Here is an 8,246-nt window from a genome sequence, read left to right as displayed (position 1 = left end):
TTTCACTAAGATATATTCTCCTCGCTGTGTTTTGTCAGTCCTGAAGATCGAATCATATGATTCACATGTGCTAGACAAGTGCTCTCCGCTTTTAACCTGAGGGACAAAATGTGTACCATAGAGGGAGAAGCATGGTGCTGTGTGAGGCACACTCGACATTTTCGTTTTGCTCCCCTAAGTTCTGGAAGACACCGCATTTCTTCAAGTCGCCATATCATCCTCGGGTCAGGGCTGAGGAACACACTGTATGCTGTGCTCGTATTGTGCCCACATGCGCTCTTGGCTTATGAAATGCCAACTTATTCTTTAGATCTCATTTTCCCCTGAATTTTTCTCAGATTTGTAGGACTCGTTTTGAATATCCTACCTGCGAAATCAGTTGTCTATGTTTTGTTTCTATGTTTTTTTTTTTTTTTTTTTTTTTTTTGTTAAACTCAGAACCCACCTTCTCTTTAAAGTCCATGAAGACTAGAGGCCCTTGTCTCACTCAGTCTCTGGGCATTTGATACATTTTCTTGAGTTGGTGAATAATTTGATTCAAGAGATCTGTAATATTTGCTCTATTTCTTTGTTTCTTTGTTTCTTCTTCTTCTTCTTCTTCTTCTTCTTCTTCTTCTTCTTCTTCTTCTTCTTCTTCTCCTCCTCCTCCTCCTCCTCCTCCTCCTCATCCTCCTCCTCCTCCTCATCCTACTCCTTCTCCTCCTTCTCCTTCCTTCTCTTCCTCCTCCTTCCTTCTCCTTCTCCTCCTCCTTCTTCTCCTCCTCCTCCTTCTCCTCCTCTTTTTCCTCCTCCTCCTCCTCTTCTTCCTTTTCTTCTTTATCCTTCTTTTTTAGACAGGATTTTTCTGTGTACCCTTGGCTGTTCAGGAATTCTCTCTGGAGATCAGACTGCTTCTGCTTTCCTAGAGCTGAGATTAAAGCATGCGCCACCACTGACCGGATGCAGTGTTTCAGGTGACTATATATCTACAACCTATTGATATGGTGGTGTATACCTGTAATTCCAGCATTAAGGATATTGAGGTATAAGGTTTACAAATTTAGCACAAGGCTAGACTACAAAGTGAATTCCAAGGCAGCCTGGAGCTATAAGTTATACTGTGTCTTAAACAACAAACAAATAACAAGCAAACAAATAACAAGACAAATTCATTTTTGCTTTTACCTGCCTCTTAGTTTTATTTTTGAGACAGGGTTTCTCTGGGTAGCCTTGTAGACTTGACTATCCTAGAACTTTGTAGACCATGCTGACCTTGAACTCATAGAGATCTACCTGCCTCTGTCTCCTGAGTGTTGGGATTAAATGCATGAGCCATCACATCTAGTTAAGTTTTTGTTTTCTTAGAGTGGGAGAGTTTGAATCCAGGGTCTTGTGCATGCTGGGCAAGCATTATGCTATTAAGCTACATCCCAATAGTATCCCGTTATTTATTTTGTTTGTCTATTCTTTCTGACATAAAGAGGTAATTGAGAAAAAAATCATATTGAAAAGCTAGTTCCATAAAAAACTAAATTTAGTGAAGGTTAGAGAAAAAAATAATAGGGATTTTATTATTAACATATGCTTCCAAATAAACCTGGAAGTAAATTAAATACAAATTAATAGATTTGGACCTCAATGATTTTTAATAAATATGAATATAATGTAAATCACTGCATATAATCACTGTTGAATTGACATTTTAAAGGATATTTTAAAGGTTCTTCAGCTTCATTTTATCTCCAATGCAACTGCATGTCTCTTGTCCTGTCATGTTGCTCCAGGTTTTGTAATCCTCAGTGAGGTGTGCCACCATTTATCTGCATATATACTATAGACACCTGGCTTCTGTGTCCTCTCCATATAATCTCTTCTAACCACCTCACACCCCTCTTTCTCCTTTTTAGTACTGAGCATTACATTCATGTGTTTAGTACTGAGCCTTGCATGTGTTGGCCATACACTCTACCACTGAGCTATCCCTATCCCTATCCCTTATAATATTCTGTTAATTTCTGTAACTATGACTTCCAATATATTTTTCAAATGCATATCCGTCTGTTCCTATTATTACTAGCAAACTAGTAGTCTAGTAAGAGTCGAAGAGTCTCTTACTTCCACACCAAGAGGTTTCTCATTCCTTTCCATTTCTCCCTTCACCCTCTTTTTTCTTTTTCTCTTTCTTTTCCCTTATCTTTTTCTTTCATTCTTGCTTTTCTTGGGAAATATACTCATAAATAATGAATGACCTGGTTGCCCTTTGAATAGATCAAAAACACCAGGCCAATAAGATAATAAGTAATTATTTTAAATCTTTATATTTTCAGTTACTAGTGAGTTTAATCATAGTGATTACAATCATATCAGTACAGTATTGAAAATATCCCATTTTAATGTGACTGTCATGATTTTGTAGTCCAAAATATATCCAAGATTTATTAAAATAGAACCCAAACATTATGTACTTTCATTTTGCAGCATTTAAAATAATATTGAAGACATTCCAATTATCTCTTTGAGGACAATAAACATGCTTTGCTCTATATCTTATAGATTCTACTTTCTATTCTATAATGAGATTTTATTCAGTTTATTTTAGAAATCCATATACTTAACTAATGATTTAATAAACTATTTGTATATACATAGAGTGTTGGTGTTCTACTTAAGGTCTACAGATACAAGGATGTTTGGAAATAATAAAAATAATGTAAATTTATTTTTAGCTGTGGACCATAACTGATCATCAAAGAGATAAATCTTTTGTATGTCAAGCCATTATTTGAGAACACTATTTGAAAAAAATAATTTTATATTTACATTTGAGAATATTTTATTCTTTCATTTGCAAAACAACAAACTTGTCTTCGTCAGGAGACCAGCTATTTAAATCAGACTGCACATTGTACTACTCCCCAGAAGGTAAATTTGTGAGTTTTAGATAAATGTCACATATTCTTGTTTAATTATCTCCAAATCTATAATACAGCAGGGGAGAGTGACAGCTGTGTGGGGCTGAGAGCAGGACTCTCTTGCTGGTTTTGGCAGAGTGCGGTGGTTCCAGTTTCTCTGTTTACCATGTGCCAAGCACTGGATCAACTTTCAAACACTTTATTATAGTTTAATGGGAGAATCATTAGTAGATGAGTTTAACAGACCCAAATGCTAGACACTCAGTGGTTTATTTTTCAAGATTAAAATAAAGTCTCTTTGTAACCTTCAGTAGTTCAAAGCAAATTTGCATACAGCTGTATCCAGTTAAGTGGCTTTCAGACTTCTTGTTACATTAAGAATGTACAAGCATTAAGAGTGCTTGTAATACAATTGACTTTAGGCTGAATTTTACATTAATGGCCTCCTTTGTTATTTAGCTGGCATTAAAGGCTTAAGTACAAGAAAATCCATGTACAAAGCATATCATTTTTATTTTCATTTAAATTCCCAAGAAATTTAGTGACTAAAACGTCCGTTCGTCCCTTATGCCATTTGGAATAATTTTTTTTCTCCCTGAAGCATTTTGAGGTTAGAGACAAATGTCAGCAGAATTGTGAAATGCAGTTAGCTCAGGATTGCTGAGCAAACTGATAAAAGACAGCAGTGCTACAAATTTTAACCACAGTGGCCAAGGACAGAGAGCTGAGTGGTTTGGGTGTCTCTTAGAATGATTTCCGGAAAGGGGCCATTAGTGCTACAAAGAGGAGAAATGTCTGGGGTTGAATGCTAACCACCATAACACAAGGACCAGCATCTCAGGGGCCCACTGCCTCTGCCAGAGAAGTGCATTTTCAGACAGGCTGTAGAATAAATTCTCTAGAAATTATTTCTTTAATACATGCTTGCATAGTATGCTCTCTCTCTCTCTCTCTCTCTCTCTCTCTCTCTCTCTCTCTCTTTCTCTCTCTCTCTCTCTGTGTGTGTGTGTGTGTGTGTGAGAGAGAGAGAGAGAGAGATATTCCTGATTATTGATGTCATTAAGTGAAGCTATTGAATAACTGACTCAATATCTAATTCTATAGAAATGCTAGCATATCCACACAGGAAATATTTATAGTTAATTTTAATAGTACAACCCTGTGATTCTGACTACCAAAAGCCATCCCATTGTTAGACACAAGATTCTAGGGCAGAACTCTGCCTAACTCAATGTGTAAGAAAGCAACAAACTTTATACCTGACTTATAATCTTTGATCTTTTGGCATCTAATATAGGCTCCATTATATTTATTCTCATTGAAAATCATTCCACATAAGGATATAAAAGGCAAAGAATGCTGCATTGAATTTTGTGATCACCTCTGGAAATCTAATCTTTCCATTGCATTTAAATGTCCCCCCTTTATATACTTCTATATATATTTTTTTAAAGAAGCAAAGTCTCATAAAATTAAATTGGAAGATCTAGACAGCCAAGTTCAAATTATGGAGTATTTATTACAAAATCATCATTTCCATCTGTCCTTGGCTATTATTTTAGGAGTGCTTAAAATAGACTATTTTGACATTATATATAAAGATAAAAAAGAATATGGGTAGACACTGAGGTGTAAATTGTATATATTGATCAGGAAAAGGACATTTCTGGATCATTAGTAAATAACAAGACTATGGTTAGTCTGGATAATAGAGCCAAAGGAAATATCGAGGAGAGCAAATGAATGTAGCAAGAATCTGCCAGAAAAAGAGTGCATTATTTCATCATGCATCAGGAAGTATGACACTAACACACTGAAATGTTCTAGAGAAGTTGGCTCTCAGGTTATGATGCAGTGGCTCACTCACTGCTCCAAGACAGATATTATTAAGCAAAAACTATTGCTTCTCATAATTAAAGGCACACTTTGATTGTGTGATTGTCTAATCCCAGAAAATGATTTCTCCATCTTTCTTTTTTTTTTTATTTGTTTTTGTTTGAAGAACATCTAGAAATGTTCAAGAGGCATACCCCAATCATTTAAATGATCTAAATTATGCCTAGGAATGCCTTATTCTTTAATGAGAGTCAACTTATAAGGTAGAAGCCAATATGCCCAAATCTGGAATTGCAAACCTACAAGTCTACACGATCTGACTTTTTAAAAGTAAGTTTGATTCACCTATTGTAATTGTCATCTCCAAGTCTTGCTGCCTTAGTCTGCTAACCTAGGTTTATTTCTGGAAGTTTCTAGCCTTTGCACAATTTTATCTAGTACTAGAATCCTTTCAGCTTCTGAGACCTACTTCCGAATAAGCTCATTCTTTCTTATTCTTTCTGATCTCTGGCTGACTGGTTCAACTCAGCAGTTCTGACTCAAACTTTGCTCCAAGCTGACTGATTCAATCTGTCTTCTTTTTTGGCCTCTGACTGAATTACTCTGCTTGGCCTCATACTAACTTTGGCAAGCTGATCTAGTCTTTGGGATCTTTCTTATTCTCTGGCTCATTCTGTCTTCACATGTGTCTAGCTGTTCTCTCTTTGCCACCCATCCCTCAAGTGGATTCCCTCTCCTCTCTCTTCTTGAGAGAGTTGGGAATATAATATGTTCTCAAGTCTTTCTCAAGTCTTTGTCTCCCTCTTAATTAGATATCACCTTCAAACCTACTTTCATCATTTGGGGTTAAAGGTGTGGACTAAGAACCTGTCTGCATTCCAGCAAGATCTCACAGACCTAGGAGGTCTTTGGATGTGATAGGCCAGCCATGTTACTAGATTAAAATTTCTTTACATTAACTAGAAAATGCATGTGAGTGAACTTGGCCAGTGGGGATTGTAGCACAGTAGGACCCTCATGTTTCATTTGCTTTGAAGTGGTTTATGGATGTAGACATAAAGATTTGGTATAGTCAGATCTTATAATAACTAGAACTTTATAGTTATTATTAGTAGAAACAAAACCTCAGAGTGGCTCTAAAATGTTGATGGACCATATTTATAACTTTCTATCTTTATGTTATGTTTTTTGCTTGGTCTGTAAGCACTCTTTATCTTTGCACCACCTCTTTGCACCCCATGTTGATTCTTTCCCAACTTTACAAGGGCTGCATTGGCCTTTTCCACCTTTTTTTTCCCCAGATGTTTCTGCTTCTTGTAGGACTCTTCTATTACTTCCTCCACTCGATTATCTGTCTTTACCTTGGATTTAGAAAGCACCTCTTGGGAATTTCCTTCTGGAATTTTTCATTTTCCAAAACTTTGTCTTTTTAGCTTATTCTACCTATCCAGATGTGTGTGTGTGTGTGTGTGTGTGTGTGTGTGTGTGTACATGTGTGTGTGAGAGAAAGAGAAAGACAGAGAGACAGAGAGAGATAGAGAGAGACAGAGAGATGGAGAGAGACAGAGAGAGACAGACACACACACACACACACAGAGATAGAGATAGAGAGATAGAGATAGAGAGAGAGAGAGAGAGAGAGAGAGAGAGAGAGAGAGAGAGAGTCTGGTGATTTTTTTAGTCTCTACTTCACTCAACTAAGAGTATCACAACTTTTGGAACTTTTCTGTTTTATTGAATACTATTTTTTTTTGTAATTTAGTACACTACATATACAGGTCCCAATAACTAACTCCAAGCCTAGCCTAGCAAAAACATTGCTATTTTGTGGCTAAGGGGCACATGGGATCTATCCATGGTCCTGAAGAGTATTTGTGAACCACCAAGAAGACTTGATTGACACATTTGGGGCAGGCAACATGGTCGACAGCAGAAACTAGTAACAACTGGCCAGGGAGATTCAGATATGAGAAAAGAGAGAACTCGATGAATTGATGTATATTGACTCCCTTCTACAAACATGATTTTCATTGCATATATAACAATCTTCTTAACATACCAGTGACAGATAGTATTGCATTATTTTACAGTTAAAGTCGACATTTTGAAGCATTTATTTTCAGAAAGTGGTGATTATCTGAAGAGGCTAAGATGTCAGTCAAACAGCAGGGTTTTTTTTTTTTTATAGTCTAGGATATTCTTCATTAACACAAGATTCAGGATAATAGGAATTTGATAGAACCCCTTGAATTCTTCCTGACTAAAAGTAAGATTACTTTCCTAAACTTGGACAAGGAGTAAAAGTTTTTAGTTGTGGTAACTGACACAAAGATGCTTTAAAGAGAAACAATGAGACAATCTGTGAGGCAGATGCAATATGCAGTATACTTCAAATATGCTCATTCACTTGCTTTTCAGAATGAGTTTTGGAAGATGTTCGTTTGCTTTATAGTAGAAAGTAGTGAATAAATTACAGCAACATTAGATTCTGAATTCAAAGTACTTTGGGTTTTATCTTTTAAAAGTATAGTTGACAAGGTAATAATTTCATTCTTATAGAATGTTTTTTATGGTAAAGTATATATAGAAATACCTAAGAGGTATACCTTAATTGTCTATATTCTTTGAATTATTCATCCACGTAACTTCATTCTGGACTGATGATGTATTATTTGGAAGGGATACTCAAAGTACTAAACAACCTTCTTCATATTGAAATGCTTATTTTCCTCTTTGAAAGAAAGTACTTTGGAATGTTATGTTTAGGTTATTCAAGAGTAGAGATTGGTATGGGGCTGTGATGAATGATTTCAGAAAAAACAGTTTGTAACTTCAGACTGTGAGGAGAGAGTGAGAGGACAAGAGAAGAGACAAAGAAGATGGGGAAGAGGAAGAGGAAGAGGGCAAGAAAAATGATGAAGATCTTATGTTTAAGGTCAAAATGAGTGTGACTTATAGAGATGGGAGTAGACCCTACAGTTGTGCCACAGAGTATAGATTGTGAAGAAGCAGGTGTGGGCAATTATTCTTCTTGCCCAATGCATGCAGCATCATTCATTCTATATTGTTTATAATGGACAGATTAAAATCTCCACTGGCTATTGCTTTTATATTTTCACTAATTTTTTTCTCACTGGCACCATCCTAGACTCTTCCAGTTGCAACTGTATAAATGGTTTAAGAAACCATTCATTACTGGGCTCTGATTATTCTTGGTATTGGAGGAATTACAGAGCATATTAGGTACTTGAAAGTAACCTGATCTGACAGTTATATTAAAACATTTAAAACTATGTGGTTGAAGAGATGTCTCAGTAGTTAAGAATGCTAGCCCTTGCAGAGGGTGTTTGGCTCCCAGAATCACAACTTTCCATAACTCTAGTTCCAGAAAATCTGACCCTCTTTTCTGACCTCCTAGAGTACCAAATACTCACATGCTACGCAGACATCCACATAGGAAAAAAAGCATACATGTAAAATTAAATGAATTCATAGAAATTTTAAAAATTAAAAATCTCT

The sequence above is a fragment of the Apodemus sylvaticus genome, chromosome 7 (assembly GCF_947179515.1).
Source record: "Apodemus sylvaticus chromosome 7, mApoSyl1.1, whole genome shotgun sequence".
Classification (NCBI taxonomy): Eukaryota; Metazoa; Chordata; class Mammalia; order Rodentia; family Muridae; genus Apodemus; species Apodemus sylvaticus.
The sequence above is the reverse complement of the archived record's forward strand: the minus strand, read 5'-3'. Positions refer to the sequence as shown.